Source organism: Heterodontus francisci, chromosome 42 (assembly GCF_036365525.1).
Source record: "Heterodontus francisci isolate sHetFra1 chromosome 42, sHetFra1.hap1, whole genome shotgun sequence".
Classification (NCBI taxonomy): domain Eukaryota; kingdom Metazoa; phylum Chordata; class Chondrichthyes; order Heterodontiformes; family Heterodontidae; genus Heterodontus; species Heterodontus francisci.
In genome coordinates, this window is record NC_090412.1 from 2,982,367 (window position 1) to 2,999,701 (window position 17,335).

Below are 17,335 nucleotides of genomic sequence, written 5' to 3' on the forward strand. Positions count from 1 at the left end.
TTGAAAAGAAATTAAATAGCTGCAAGGATGGTATGAGGTGACAGACATTACGACAATAAATAAAAACATGCTGGAAAATACTCAGCACTTCAGGCAGCATCTTTGGAGAGAGAAACAGTTCATGTTTCAGCTCGATGACCTTGAACAGATTATAAATGAAGAAAAAAGGGAGGTCTGTGATAGAATGAAGCACTGGACTAATTAAATAACAAAAGAGATGAAGGTGCAAGGCAAAAGACAGGTGGTAGTGGAACAATAAAGAAACAAAAGATGGGTCCAGGCGAGATGTAAATGGCAAAAACAATACCATTACTGGCACCTGATGTTTGAAAAAATAGGAGCAGTGGATATGATCTAAATTGTTGACCAGTGGCCAGAAGATTGTAAAGTGCCTAATCAAAACATGAAGTGCTGTTTCTCGAGCTTGTGTTAATAATAAAGATATTTAGAAGTGCATGGTGTCAGATCCTGCTAAAGGCTTCAGTTAGCGTCCATGGTGATGATACAATGATTCACCCTAGTATCCATGAGCAGAGTTCAAGAGACAAGTAGCAGAGGAAATGAAATCACCAGTGGATTAGCTCGCTGGTTACTCTAGCAGTGTAAAATTAAATTTATATTGCATTTCTAAATTTTAATATGCTTAACACTATCTAATTCAGATCTTAAGATCAGTCTTGAACCTTGTCACGCCCAAAAGCAGTAGAAGCATCTGCTCTGCTTGGCCTGCTGACAAACTAACTTATTACGCACTTTGTGCTTGTGAAGGGCAGCATACAAAAGATGTCAAAGTCTGAACTGGCCATTTCAGTGACAAGGCCCATTCAAACCTCAATGTGCAGTCTCCCGAATTTAAGAGTTTCAGATCTTACCACCAAACTCGAGCACAGATAAGAAGGTACAGTTAGATTTAAACTGTAAATGAGATAAATTAAGAATTAAAATAGCTAGCATATGTAAAGAATGAAACATTCCAAACTGCAAATAGAATCATGAGGTGAAGAGAAAGGGAATTCTGTTTTAATAATGATATATTAATAATCCATAAATAAATCTACTACTGATTTCCAAATCTAAGTATGCAAAACAGAAAATTTTAAAAAGTGACAGCGTTCTCGAGTCGTCAATTCCTTGATGGTCAAGCGTTAAGTGCACATTTCAGCTGGCAGCTTATTCCATATAACCATTACTTTACTGAAAAACGTTCAACTTTTGTTTAAGGTTCATTAATGCAGAATGTAAAGGATTAATATTTAATGTAAATTGCTGTTAAGTGAATGCGATACAAATTAACTAGATAACTTTTCGCTCTACAGGAATTGAAAATGAGTCAGATGCTAACAAGCAGTAGAATATATGATAGATCAGTCATCTTTGAGGGGAAACAAATGTTTTGCCCAGATGATGCTCATTTTTCTTTCCTCCCCCCCCCCCCCCCATTTCACATATCACAAACAGTACAACGGTAATGTCTATTAAACAGTCCCACTCCAACTGCTCTACTTTTGACAACACTATTCAATAGCCCCAAACATCTGAACAAAGTTTTAGCCAGTTGTTAAATGCAGCTGCCTACTGGACCTACAAAAAGGCCATGTTATGAAAGGCAGTGACCTTTCAAAATGATGAGTTCCTATTCCCACTGTTCAGCTGTTCTACAATGCATACTACTTATATAATTTCAGATCATGGCCTTCAACTGATCAAAATGCAAACAACTCCACTGAAGATCTCACAGAAAGTGCAAATGTCTACTGTGGTACTTATCTACTCTGAAAGAATTGTGTCATTTGCAAACTGTACGGTTCTCTACAGCCAGTCAAGGTCAACAACTTAAAGCTGATCCTAAACATACAAACTTTTATCTGAAATACAATACTGATCTTTCTTTAAAAAGTCACAGCTTCTGTAAAAAAAGGGCGATTATTGCTGAGAAAACAGCGAATAATTATCAAGGAAAAGAGCAAAAACATCAGGTCACACAGGCATTTTGTTTAAATATAGTTTAGAAGCTTTAGAAAGAGTCATAATAAAGTCATTACAAAGTAATTGAATCCTCACCTCTAAAGGCTTTCAAAAAATAAATGGCTTAGATTGTACAGATGGTCTCAGAAAACACAGCAAAACTAGATTAACACCTCAGCTATGCAATGTAAATTGCATCAGTTGTAAGCTTTCAAGTTTAATACAAGTAATTGTTTCAGACATACTGAGAATCACCAGGTTTGATGCATACCCACCCTATTTCTTGGCCGCAACAGAAAAATCAAATAAGTAATTTTAAGTATTAATGGCACACCATTAAGCATATTACAAAATACCAACACAGTTACCACCACCTCCATCATCCATGCTTATTGAGGACAGCACCTATATCAGATAAATATTAAATTCAATTACAAAGGCGCCACATTAAGCATGCCGGCTATTTCAGCCAATTCAATAAGCTATTCGCACCTCGCTAAAGTGTGATTAAATCCTGTTAACTGTTGATCTGGGGAGCTGAGTGCCTCAGTACTGCAATGCCTCCATAATGCAAAATTGCTTTAGCAAAAAAGAGTACATTTGGTACAAATCTTTCCCCTGAACTCGATGAGCTAAAACTAAATCCTGTTTGAAGTGCTTCTGAGACATGGGCATAACACTTCTCGTCTATTGAAAGCAATGCTCACCCTTTTTATCTGTTTGTAATGTCCAAAGTAGCTGCAATCAGCTGTTAGCTAAATGTAGATGATGTCAACTCTAAAAATATAGACTAGCCCTACCATAACAATGATTAAAATCATTTGAAAATGGCTCTTCTTGTTTTAGTAAAAATGCGTGAATAATCTATAATTTTACCAGTAAGCACAATCAGTATGCGTACTGTACTGTATTACATATAGTTCACCATGGTGGACCACACCATCCTCTCCACCATTGTCCAGCTGGGTGCAACTGCACTTGCCTGATTTAAATCTTATCTATCTAATCAGTCACTGAATCACCTGCAATGGCTTAGTTTCCTGCTCCTGCACCGCTATCTCTGTTGGGCCCTCTTATTTCTTATCCACATGCTGCCCCTTGGCGACATCATTCGGAAACATTGGTCAGTTTTGACATGTACGCTGACGATATCCAATTCTACCTTACCACCACCTCTCTCGACTCCTCCACGGTCTCTAAATTGTCACACTGCTGAGCCAATATCCACTACTGGATGAGATGAAATTCCCTCCAACTAAATACTGGGAAGACCAAAGGCATAGTCTTCATTCCCTGCCAACTGTCTGAGATTGGAACAGACTTAGTGTCATATTTCACCCTGGGACAAGTTTCCAACCACATATCCGTGCCATCACCAAGACCGCCTATGGAAATATTGTAAACCTCTAATATTGTCTAATCCCACCCCCGATTCAGCTCATCTAATGCCTGAGCCCTTAATTGTGGGGGGAGGGGGAGGAGGAGCCGGGGGTAGGGGCGGGGGGGTGGGGGGAGGAGAGGAGAGGAGCCGGGGTGGGGGGGGGCGGTGGAGGAGCCGGGGGGTTCTCAGTTGCCATGCAGCAATGCTGTAGCAAGTTTTTGTTGCCATGTGCATGGTATCTGCTGAAGCTGAATTTTTTTTTTGTTACCTAATGCATGTATGAAATATATACATACCTGGTAAATTCTCCAATGTAATAATTTCAGATCAAAATGTGTGGCTTTTTTAAAAATAATCCTCAGTTGCAACAGCTCTCTGTACTCCATGGAGTTGTACTGTGCAAGATTCAAGTTTCCGTTCAATTCTAAGGAGAAAGAGAGAACAAGTTTCTAGATGATCTGAGGACAGAAATATCATCTCCCTAAAAAGCAAATAATTTACTTTGTACGCTAGAGAGCATTAAACATACATTTAACTTAAATGTAACAGGCTGGTGATGACTGATCTCAACGCATTTCTTTGGGAGCAAAGAACACTGCACCAATATTTTGGCTCGATAAGTAACCCCCTAACTTCTGCTTGCCCCAGAGATATCCTATAGGCGAATGATTTAAAAGGGGCAATAAATGAATTGCCAACTAACTCGAAGAAATGTGACTGTAATTGCAAACTGTAATGAGATCCACAACTAAAACTGAGTGATTTTAGTTATTCTTTCTACCAGCTCATTAATTACACTTCCAAAAACTTCAAGACTTTCTCATTTGATAATATTTCTATATTGTCTAAAAACTAATGTTCAAATTTATTGCTACCAAGTCTACTATAATACAAGCGAGATACTCCCTTGTAGCACACTTGTAACACTGCAAATCATGTCAGGTCACTTTTGTGGGTACTAGAATACACTAGGTCACTTAGAACATAAGAACAAGGAGCAGGAGTAGGCAATTCAGCCCCTCAAGACTGCTCTACCATTCAATACGATCACGGCTGATCTCATAACAGCTTCAACTCCACTTTCCTTCCCGTTCTCCATAACCCTTCAACCCATTACTAATTAAATATCTATCTCCTCCTTAAATTTACTCAATGTCCCGGCGTCCACCGCACTCTGGGGTAGTGAATTCCACAGACTCATGACCCTTTGAGAGAAGTAATTTCTCCTCATCTGTTTGAAATCTGCTACCCCTTATCCTAAAACTACGACCTCTTGTTCTCGATTGTCCTACCAGAGGAAACATCCTCTCTATGTCTACTTTGTCAATCCCCTTAATCATCTTATATACCTCAATTAGATCTCCTCTCATTCTTCTAAACTCCAGAGAGTAAAGGCCTAAACTGCTCAATCTCTCTTAATAAGACAAATCCTTTCTAAACTTCTAAATAAGTTATCATATGGCCTCCTACGAAAGCTATGTTTACAGCTATCTCGTTTCCTCCAAAATTACCCTGTGCTGTAGTTGATGATTTATCACTATTTTTCTAATACCTCAGGGGATCTCCAGGGCTGTCTCCTTTCCTACTCTGTTTTTTCTTTATCGCAAAGACATCCTCCTCTCATGTATCAGCATTCATTCTTTTACTGTCACCTGCAATATAAAATCCCAGATCTCTTAAATAAAAAGCTAACCTTTAAGAAGCTTGCTTCTTTTCACACAAAAAGAAAACTTTCACAAAACCCAAACTCCAGCAAAGATTGAAATTCAGCTCTCATTTTAAACCTCCATTCTCTTTTCCCCATTTTATTCACAAACTTTCAATTTGTCTTGTTTTATTGGCATGATGATAGCCAATGCTCCTCTAAACTTCCCTCTTATTCCTTCTAATCTCTCAATACGCTATCCTACATAATCTTCCCCCTCCTGCATTAACATTAAGACTTGTCACACATTTTTCTGCTTTCTCATTCTTCAAGACTTCGAAACTGTTAAACTCCATACAATCATAATTTCTTTAACACCACTATTATTTTCCTCCTGGGTTGCTTGTAGCAATGCCTTGGAGATTAACCTTCAATTCCTGGAGACTCCATGGCAATACTGGAGGGTTGACAACCCTCCCATTAAGGCATCAGCTTGCGAGGTTATCTGGAGCAATGTAAGAAGAATCCCAGCCCTGACCCCTCTCGGTTCCATCATCAAGTCAAACTTATTGGTTCAGCAACAATAGTACCCTGGAGCTCTGCTAAATTCAGGGAACAGTTTACCAAGTCTGGCATGTTATCTCAAAACTACTTTAACCTTGAACAACCCTCTTACACATCAACCAGGAATAATCAATAAAAGCAAAATGCTGCAGATGCTGGAAATCTGAAATACAAACGGGAAGTGCTGGAAATACTCAACAAGTCTGGCAGCATCTGTGGAGAGAGAAGCAGAGTTAACATTTCAAATCTGTGACCTTTCATCAGAACTGGCAAAGGTTAGCAAAGAATTAGGTTTTAAGCAAGTGAAGGGGGGTGGGGGGGGAGGGAACAAATGAGAAGGTGTGTGATAGGGCAGAGGACAGGAGAGATTAAATAACAAAGCTGTCATAGGACAAAGGCAAACAGCGTGTTACTGCTTGCGGTGAAAGACAAAGCATTCATCCAGAGAGAGTGTTAACTACATGAAAAGCAGGCACATGGTTAAAAAATAAAACTTCAAAAATTTTTTTTAAAGGGCCAATCATGCTCTGAAGTTATTAATCTCAATGTTCAGTCCACAAGGCTGTAGAGTGCCTAACCAAACCATCAGGTGCTGCTCCTCGAGCTTGTGCTGATGTGCACTGGAGCAGGCTAAAGACAGAAATGTGGGCATGAGAGCATGAGGAGGGTGCTGAAATGACAAGCACCCGAAAGCATGACCATGAGGTTCCAGTCGCTTTCCATTTCAACAATCCCCCCACTACCCACCTCCCCCCCGCTCCCCCCCATCCCTCACATGCCCACATTTCTGTCTTTGGCCTGCTCCAGTGTTCTAGCGAACATCAACGCAAGCTCGACGAGCAGCACCCGATTTTTCAATTAGGCACTCTACAACCTTGCGGACTGAACATTATGTTCATCAACTTCAGAGCATGACCGGTCCTTTTTATTTGTTTTTTTTTTTATAAACTTAATTTTATTTTTTAACCATATGCCTGTTTTTCATGTAGACACAGCTGCTTATTATTATGCTATTAACACTCTCTCTGGACGAATGCTTTGTCTTTCACCACAAGCATTAACACACTCTTTGTCCCAGGACAACTGTGTTATTTATTCTCTCCTGCCCTATCACACACCTTCCCTTTTGTTCTCTTCCCCACCAACTGCACCCCCCGCTCCCCACCCCTTTCACTTGCTTAAAGCCTAAGTCTTTTCTAACCTTTGCCAGTTCTGATGGAAGGTCACAGACCGGAAACGTTAACTCTGCTTCTCCCTCCACAGATGCTGCATGACCTGCTGAGGAATAATCAATAGTTCTCTGATCTTACTTAAAGCACTATTGTGTTTTTGCACCTTTTGAGAATCATCTGCCTTGGCATAACAAATTAGGAATTGAGGACACAATCAGGGAGCAAGTTTAAATGTGACAGAAGGTGTGATGGAAGCACAATCATATGGATACATAATAGTGGACTTTCCAAGGCACAAAGTTTTAATTAGCGTTAGCTAAACATTGAGAAGCAGAGTTTAAATTCTCTTCAACCTGGAGGTCAGATCCCAATTTTCTAAGTATGATTGGTAAAGCTAGTCATGGGTTACAGATATTCTGCCTCCTGCGTCATTAAGGTGTTTTCAATTGTTGAGGGAATTTGTACATTCAAAATGACTGCCTTTGTTTCTTTATATTCTAAACACAGACTTATTTGTGTGATACCTAAAAATCAATGACAGAAATTGTGCACTGTCTCTCCTTCCCTTCCACCCCAGGATTGGGGCTGGCACAATGAAGCTGGAAAATACTGATTTGTACATGTTTGCCATTACACATGTTATCTCACTATCACAACTGCATACCAGATCTTGGTCAATTGTTCTTATTTAAATAGTCCTCTTACTCAGGAATTAAATGTCTAACATAAAAAGTGGCTCACATTGCTCTTGCATAAGGTTCATTCTTTTCCTGAAAACTACATTTTTGTCCGATTTTGTTTGGCTTCTTCACCCACTGTCAATTATTAATTCAAAATTGAATAGTTACACCTCATGAAGGATCAACAGACCTCAATGACCCACAATAGATCTTCTGCAGTAAAAATTTCTAGATTACTTACATCCAGCTGGAGGATAATATTTTTATATATATATATATATATCTGTTGAGTTTCACAGCTTTGAAATCACTGACACCTGTTAATGAGCTATTAAAGCAACACAACTTTCCACTGCAGATTACAAATATTCCTCATTTCCTTGCATCCATTTGTAGACCATTTTCACTGCCAGATACATGAATTCATGTAAATTTGGGCTATATAACTCATTGAACAATAATGAGAACTGAATAATGCATGCGCTCATATCTATGCCGACAGAAAAACAACTGTGCATCTTAACCAGTGAAAAGTTCGACACAAACTCAGTATTTTATACACAGTTCAAAGCTACTGTCAATATCTCATTAAAACCAACAGCTTTCTTTTGTTAACCACAAACCAAGATCATTTACTCATCTTGTCAAACATGAGAATGATGCAAAACATCCTTCAAAACTTTGCAAAAATCCTTTCCATTTACTGAAAGTAGCAGAGCTGCCAGCTATCTTATTAAAACCTCCACCCGCCACCCTCTGGAGTACAGAATTCCAAAGATTCACCACCCTCTCAGTGAAGAAATTTATCTCAGTCCTAAATGATCGACCCCTTATCCTGATCCCCCCACCCCCACCAATGTTCTAGATTCCCCAGCCAGGGGAAACAATCTCTCAGTGTCTATCCTGTCAAGCCCCTTCATAATCTTGTATGTTTCAATGAGATCTTATTCTTGTAATCCAATCCTCTTGCAATAAAAGCCAACGTGTCATTTGCTTTCCTGCTTGCTTGCTGCATCTGCATGCGAACTTTCCTTGTACGAGTACACCCAAGTCTCTCTGAACATCAATACTTGCATGTTTTACGCCTTTTAAAAAATATTCTGCTTTTCTATTACTACCGAAGAAAATAACTTCACACTGCCCCACGTTATACTCCATCTGCCACCGTGTTGCCCATTCACTTAACTGTCTATATCTATTTGCAGCCTCTTTGTGCCCTCCTCTCAATTGACAATTCCACCTAGCTTTGTATCGTCAGCAAACTTAGATACATTACTCTCGGTCTCTTCGTCTAAGTCATTAATATAGATTGAAAACAGCTGAGGCCCCAGCACTGATCCTTACAGCACTGCACCAGTCACAGCTTGCCAACTTGAAATTGCACCATTTATCCCTATTCTCTGCTTCTTGTCCATTAACCAATCCTCTAACCTCCATGCAATGTTATCTTGCTTATTAACCATTTTTGTGGCACTTTATCGAATGCCTTCCAGAAATCCAAGTATACTATAAATTACATCCACAGAAAAGAATACATTTGTCAAACACGATTTCCCTTTCATAAAACCATGCTGACTTTTTCTGATCATACTATAATTTAAGTGCATTGTTAAGACTTCCTTAATAATAGATTCCAGCATTTTCCTGACGACATTTTCCAGGATAGCTGGCCTGTAATTTCCTGTATTCTCTCTCCCTCCTTTCTTGAATAGTGGTGTTACATTTCTAACTTCTAACCCACTGGGTTCAGGGAATTTTGAAAAGCATAACCAGTGCATCCACTATCTCTATATATGAAAGCAAAATACTGCGGTTGCTGGAAATCTGAAATAAAAACAAGAAATGCTGGAAATACTCAGCAGGTCTGGCAACATCTGTGGAGAGAGAAGCAGAGTTAACATTTCAGGTCAGTGACCCTTCATCAGAACATTATCTCTGCAGCTACCTCATTTAGAACCCTAGGTGTAGGCCATGATCTTCCTCGGGATTTGTTGAATTTTAGTCCTTTAAGTTTCTCCAATACTTTTTCTCTTTTGATAATAATTGCCTTAAGTTCCTCACTCTTATTAGCCCCTTGGTTACCTTTATTTCTGGTAAGCAGTGTGTGTCTTTTGCTGTGAAGACAGACACAAAATATTTGCTCAACATCTCTGCCATTTCCTCGTTTCCCATGATAATTTCTCCTGTCTCTGCCTCTAAGGGATGAACATTTACTTCAGCTACTTTCCTTTTTATATACTTGTAAAAGCTCTGACAATCTGTTTTTATATTCGGCTAGTTTGCTCTCATTCTATTTTTCCCCTCATCAACTTTTTGGTCGACCTTTGCTCAGGCTTACTATTATTCGTCGCCACATTGCAAGCCTCTTTTAATCTAATACTATCTTTAACTTCCATAGTAAGCCATGGATGGATCTTTGTTGCTGATTTTTTTTTTTAATGGAATGTATTTTTGTTGAACATTTTGAATTGTTTCTTGAAGTGTTTCCACTGTTTACTTATTGTCATACCTTTTAGTCTATTTACCCTCTCCCCTTATACCAATGTAACTGGCTTTGTTTAAGTTCAAGATTCTAGTTTGGGACTGGAGTATGTCAACCACTTGCTGTGTATTTCTTTTGGTGGCCACAAAAAAGACAAAGGAAATGGCTTTAACATGGCATCGTCAGTGCATTATTATTAATCAGATAGCAGTGCTTCAATAGATTTCAATGGCAAGGCTCCAAAAGAAAATCTTCAGCTGTATATTTCAACAGTTGTATCATAAACAGCTTAATGTTCTTGGGGACTCCCCTCTCCGTATTATTGACCAGACTGTTTTGGAAGACATTTTAGTGAAATTTTCTTATTCCCCTAATTTTCTCCCCACCTTTTCCAAAAGTGCTGATTCATGCTGGGGTCTGTTTCCGATCATGTCACCTAAATTCACTGGGACATCCCCCAAATGGGCGGCACAGTGGCGCAGTGGTTAGCACCGCAGCCTCACAGCTCCAGTGACCCGGGTTCAATTCTGGGTACTGCCTGTGTGGAGTTCGCAAGTTCTCCCCGTGTCTGCGTGGGTTTTCTCCGGGTGCTCCGGTTTCCTCCCACAAGCCAAAAGACTTGCAGGTTGGTCGGTAACTTGGCCATTATAAATTGCCCCTAGTATAGGTAGGTGGTAGGGAAATATAGGGACAGGTAGGGATGTGGTAGGAATATGGGATTAGTGTAGGATTAGTATAAATGGGTGGTTGATGGTCGGCACAGACTCGGTGGGCCAAAGGGCCTGTTTCAGTGCTGTATCTCTAAACTAAACTAAACTAAATGGTCATTCTGCACATGTAATCTGTGACACAGTGTGTCACCCAGCTTCTTGTCTTTGGATGAAAATCAGTGAACCCAATGTTTGCACAGAGATGGCCAAATATTGATCATGAGTAGAAATCATGGGTGTTTATTATGTCTGCCAAGCCTAACAAAGACCAACTGCAGTTAAATTTAGGACTCCAGTCAAACAGTATCTGCAAACACTCCTCGCAAGATAGAACATGGGCCAACACACAGTGCAGCTCTCTTTCTGCAACATCACACAACCTCTTCCTCCCACTTCTCCTACAACTTTACAACCCATTCTCCCACACACAATGACACACCTCTGCAACACCTCTTTGCTCCTCTCTCGGTACACCAACTTTTCCAAAATGCTACATCACCAACACCACCCAACACACAGCCCTCTCCTCCATTCTCTTTACTGCTGCACAGAATACCTGCAACTGTCTCCTACTTAAACTATACCCCATCTTCTCTGCTGCCTTCGACATTCTGCACTTTCAAAAATAAGGTAAAATAGATCACAGTCAACAGATTGTTAACCAAGGCTACTGAATTACAGTTTCTATGTAAATATCAACAATAATGGGAATTGAAGATGGGAATACCACTTACACACCTACAATATTTAATAAAAATTCAATTTCACTTTTTAAATTCGCTGTTGGGATCTGAGTGTTGCTGGCATGGCCAGCATTTATTGCCCATTCCGAATTGCCCTGGAGAAGATGGTAGTGAGCCAATCACTGTAATTCAGTGGCTCTGATAATATATTTTATGTTAGCTACATGGGATAGAAATACACTGGAAGCTACAGATGAACACTGCCTGGAAACCAGAATTCTGCGTTAAGATTCATTTATTTCCATATGTAAAGAAACCTTTTCAGTTTAATTCCAAATAAAAACTTACTTTAAATGCTGCCATCTTTAGTTTAGTTTAACATGCAGCAAAACACATCTCAACATCTGCTGCAGAGGCTTTAACAGTGAAGCATCCCGTTAAAATCGACATATAAATTAAAATGAAAATTCTTTGATTCTGTAGTACATAACGTGACAGTGGAACCCAACCTGATGCTCTTAATAGAATACAATGTGTCCCAAATATTAGGGCAGAATCAACCCCCCCCCCCCCCACCCCAACCCCCACCCCACCAACTGAGCAAGAAATGTGGCCTTTTCACCCCACGAACACAATTAGAAATATTCTGTCTCCAACATATCCTCTTACCTTGCGGAGCAGGGTTTCAAACCCCAACCAACCCACTCCCCAAGATAATGGATGTGTGTTTATCAACCCCTTCCCAACGACCATTGAGGAAAAGCACTTAGACCATTCTACCATCCCATCTAATTTTCTGACCGCTCCTCTTCTTCCTCCCACAAAAGAGCAAGGTCTCTTCCCCCACAGCAACCCCTCCTTGAGCAAGATTACAGGCTCCATTCCCCTACCTAATGAACTAGATGTTGCCCCCTCCCTCCTCAGTACTGACTGCATTCCTCTTCCATTACACCCGCTGACTACCAATCTCTCCCTTCCAGCCCACCATTGGCCGCAGTTGCTTTTCACAGGCTATACATTTCACTGCCCTTTTTTTTTCCATTAACCCCGCACCCCCCCCCCCCCAAAACAGCATTTACCTTTCCCAGCAACAACCCACTCCCTTCCTCTCTCCTGCTTCACCTCTCATTATCATCTCCCTCCCTTTCTTCTTCCCCTTCCCTCCCTTCATAATGGTTTCATTATACTTCATCCTGTATTTTCATCCCCTTGACTTGAAATTGGTCTTGATTACCCAAGCATACGTCAGGCAAGATAAAATTGTTAGAATATAAAATTATTCACAACGGTATACTTTGTACTGTGCGCTACAAAAAGATTCATTCATGAATGTAAAATACTGGTCACCAAGCAACACGAGTACAAGAGATTTGCAATGTTTGGCTAGAGTAAAAAAAAAAGCTAAGAATGCACAATGGTGTTACATTCTGTTACATGAAAATCCTTCAAAACACGTTGCAGCATGAAAGCATTAACCTAACGTTATCTGTGTATTCACAATGCAGGAAAGGAAAAGCAAAAATGTACACACAATAAGGGATTCCAAACCCTGGGTCAGAGACATGCATAGTGCAGCCTAGGCACAAAGATATTCATGTGTGGGATTTGTCAACGACAGTGGAAACAACTAAATCTTTCGCTTGACATTTATTAGTTTTCAGCAATCTTGACAAAACGCCAATTTCTGAAGTTTTCCTGTAATCAGGGTGTATACAAGCCATACAATAATTTTGTCTGTCTTCACAGCAGAAGACACTAGTTCCATACCAGAAATAGGCACTAACCTAGGGGCTAAAAAGAGTGAGGAAATTAAGGATATTGATATCAGTCCAGAAAATGTATTGGAGAAACTTGAGGGACTAAAATCTGACAAGTCCCCAGGACCAGATGGCCTACATCCTAAGGTTCTAAAAGAGATAGCTGATGCGCTGGCTATGATTTTCCAGAATTCCTTAGATTCAGGAAGTTGGCAAAATGTTATGCCGCTTTTCAAGAAAGGAGGTAGAGAGAAAACAGGGAACCACAGGTCAGTTAGCCTAACATCAGTCATTGGGAAGATGCTGGAAATTATTAAGGAAGTCTTGACATTGCACTTGGAAAAGCATAGTATGATTAGAACAAGTCAGCATGGTTTTACTAAAGGAAGATCCAGTTTGACAAATGTATTAGAGTTTTTTGAGGATGTAACCAGTAGGGTAGATAAAGGGGAACTAGTAGGGGTCATATACCTCGATTTTCAAAAGGCATTCGATAAGGTGACACATAAAAGATTAATAGGCAAGATAAGGAGGGCTTATGGTGTTGGGTGTAATATATTAGCGTGGATAGAGGATTGGTTAACAGACAAGAAGCAGAGAGTGAGCATTAATGGGATATTGTCAAGTTGGCAGGCAATGAATAGTGGGGTGCTGCAAGGAACAGTGCTGGGGCCTCAGCTATTTAGACTTTATTAATGACTTGGATGAAGAGACAGGGAGTAATGTATCAAAGTTTGATGATACAAAGTTCAGTGGAAAAGTAAGCTGCAGCGAGGATATAGACAGGCTGCAAAGAGATATTTATTTATTTAGATACAGCACTGAAACAGGTCCTTCGGCCCACAGAGTCTGTGCCGACCAACAACCAAAATCTATACGAATCCTACATTAATCCCATATTCCTACCACATCCCCACCATTCTCCTACCACCTACCTACACTAGGGGCAATTTATAATGGCCAATTTACCTATCAACCTGCAAGTCTTTGGCTGTCGGAGGAAACCGGAGCACCCAGCAGAAACCCACGCGATCACAGGGAGAACTTGCAAACTCCACACAGGCAGTACCCAGAACTGAACACGGGTCACTGGAGCTGTGAGGCTACGGTGCTAACCACTGCGCTGCACATATATAAACAGATTAAGTGAGTGGGCAAAAAAATAGCCAAAAATATAGGGAAGTGTGAAGTTGTTCACTTTGGTCATAAAAATAGAAAAAGAGAATTTTTTTTTTTAAAGTTGTGTAACTGGTAAGTATTGATGTTCAGAGAGATTTGGGGGTTCCCGTACAAGCATCACAAAGTTAACACGCAGGTGCAGCAGGCTATTAGGAAGGCAAATGGCATGTTGGCCTTTACTGCAAGGGGATTGGAGTTCAGGAATAAAGAAGCCTTACTAAAATTGTATAGGGTTTTGGTGAGACTGCACCTGGAATACTGTGTGCAGTTTTGGTCTCCACATGTAAGAAAGGATATACTTGCACTGGAGGCAGTGCAGCGAACATTTACTAAATTGGTCCCTGGGATGAGGGGGTTGTCCTATGATGAGAGGTCGAGTAAATTGGGCCTATATTGTCTGGTGTTTAGACAAATGAGAAGCGATCTAATTGAGACCTACAAGATTCTGAAAAAGGGCTTGAGAGGGTAGAAGCTGAGAGATTGTTCCCACTAGTCAGGGAATCTAGAGCATGGGAACACAGTCTCAGGATAAGGGGCCAATCATGCAGGACTGAGATGCCCAATTTACTCAGGCCATCATAGGACAACCCCCTCATCCCAGCCACCAATTTAGTAAATCTTCACAGCACTGCCTCAGGACTGAGATGAGGAGAATTACTTCAAAGGGTTGTGTATCTTAGGGATCTCTACCACAGGGGGTTGTGGATGCTCCATCACTGAACACATTTAAGGCTGGGATAAAATAGATTTTTGGTCTTGCAGGGAATCAAGGGATATGGGGAGAGGGCAGGAAAGTGCAACTGAAGCCCAAGATCAGCCATGATCACATTGAATGGCAGAGAGGGCTCGATGGGCCATATGATCTAATTCTGCTCCTATCTCTAGTGTTCTTGTAATAAGTTGCAACTGATTCAGTAAGGAAGGCAATACACAGTCGCACTTGAAATTTCAAACTGCATCTGTCAATTCCAAGAATACTCATCATACATTGAGGACACACTATTTTGCCCATCAAGGAATAGTTGAGTAAGATGTTTTGTCACATACTGAAGCAAGTGTAATATTGTAAATGCACAGAATCTTCCCAAAACAAGGTGATTTCAAATATTTTACCTCAAAAATATGCTGAGGAAATTATTTGAATTATGTAATTGCGATGGAAGCCACACCTGCCAAATGGAAACATATTAATTTTGTCATATGGAACACTATTTGAACTTTTACTGGACATTGAACATAACTTGTTCAAAAATACCACAGAGCTGAATGGTTGAAAACATGACTGCACATTTGCATTCTGAGAGACAGTTGAATAGAGAGACATTGGAAGTGCTCCCTGATTCAATTAGCAAGATTGGGCTGGGCAGCAGTGATGATCCACATCTTGTCTAAGAGCCAGCACTCTACCCTCCACTGAGTGTGTCTAGTAAGCTTTGAAGAAACAACAACCCTCACAGGCGATGCTGTTTCAAACAAAGAGCTGGTCACATGACTAACTTGCTGGCCAACCTGGGAATTGATTGAATTGTGCCTCTCACAAAGGTTTGGGGGCAGACTGCTATTCAACCTCAAGAAGAAAGCACCGCTCTCTCTCTCTCTCTAGCAAAGTTCCAGGGAGACACGGAAGCAGCTTAAGAGGACACCGTCACCTTCTGGTACCAGCAAAACAAGTTTGAAAGTGTGCATTGGGCCCCAATGAGAACTACAAGACTTAACTCCAATCAAGGTCTTCACATCCAAACCAAAGACAGTAACTGAATTCCATTTACTGCTCCAAACCCTCCCTTCTTTATTCTTTCTCCCCCTCTATCAATTTGCGTGTGTTTATTGGGCATCCATGCTAGCGTGGTTGTGCCACATACTTACTTTTAGAAACTTTAACTGAATTAGAGTGTTAAGGCTAATAAACATATACCTTTCTTGTTTAAACCTAAGGAAGCCTGTTTGATTAATTGAAACTGTAAATGACCAGAGAGCAGTGAGCAAGGTCTCACTGAGGTGAAACTAAAAACACTGTTTTACAAGTTAAACCCTGTTACAGCCAAACCAGGAAAGGGGCCATGGGGAGGCTCAAGACCCTTCCTCACCAAGTCACAACAGTAATCCATAGCACACAAAAACTAGGAAAAACAGATGCAAGTTGGTTGCCTTCCCATCAAAATGGTGAATATAAAACATTGATGTACACTGTGTCGATCATATTCTCTCATGACTTGACTTGTAGTCTGTAACTGCAGTACCTGTTGTTAATTGGGTACATGCTGCCATAGACAAATACAAGGAACCGGCAGGGACAGAAGTTTTATGAGTCTTCCCAGTAGTAATCACGAGCCTCATAAAAGGCCCACAAAAGAGCAGTATAGAGGATGAAAATGGCAGGAATAAGCTAATCAAAGGAAACGAAGTGAATCCCATTGTATGGACTGAAGCTTTCTCACGAGCACCCACACTTTTTTTTAAATTCATTCATGGGATGTGGGCATCGCTGACCAGGACAGCATTTATTGCCCATCCCTAATTGCCCTTGAGAAGGTGGTGGTGAGCTGCCTTCTTGAACCGCTGCAGTCCATTTGGGGTAGGGATACCCACAGTGCTGTTAGGAAGGGAGTTCCAGGATTTTGACCCAGCGACAGTGAAGGAACGGCGATATAGTTCCAAGTCAGGATGGTGTGTGACTGGGAGGGGAACTTGCAGGTGGTGGTGTTCCCATGTATTTGCTGCCCTTGACCTTCTAGTTGGTAGAGGTTACAGGTTTGGAAGGTGCTGTCTAAGGAGCCTTGGTGTATTGCTGCAGTGCATCTTGTAGATGGTACACACTGCTGCCACTGTGCGTAGGTGGTGGAGGGAGTGAATGTTTGTAGATGGGGTGCCAATCAACTGGGCTGCTTTGTCCTGGATGGTGTCGAGCTTCTTGAGTGTTGTTGGAGCTACACCCATCCAGGCAAGTGGAGAGTATTCCATCACACTCCTGACTTGTGCCTTGTGGATGGTGGACAGGCTTTGGGGAGTAAGGAGATGAGTTACTCGCCGCAGGATTCATAGCCTCTTTTGCCACGGTAATTATATAGCTACTCCAATTAAGTTTCTGGTCAACACTAGCCCCTAGCATGTTGATAG

General features: G+C 40.8%; 1 protein-coding gene across 4 annotated transcripts in view; it reads right to left on the bottom strand.

Moving 5' to 3' along the window:
- LOC137355388 (serine-rich coiled-coil domain-containing protein 2-like) overlaps window positions 1–17,335 on the bottom strand; it is a 636,521-nt gene that overhangs the window by 586,066 nt on the left and 33,120 nt on the right. For 3 of the 4 annotated variants that reach the window (XM_068020383.1, XM_068020384.1, XM_068020390.1), the window contains exon 2: window positions 3,643–3,770. The exons of the other annotated variant lie outside the window; for it this stretch is intronic. The gene's annotated coding sequence lies outside the window, so the exon portion shown is untranslated. The remainder of the gene's footprint in view (window positions 1–3,642; window positions 3,771–17,335) is intronic. 4 annotated transcript variants of the gene reach the window in all.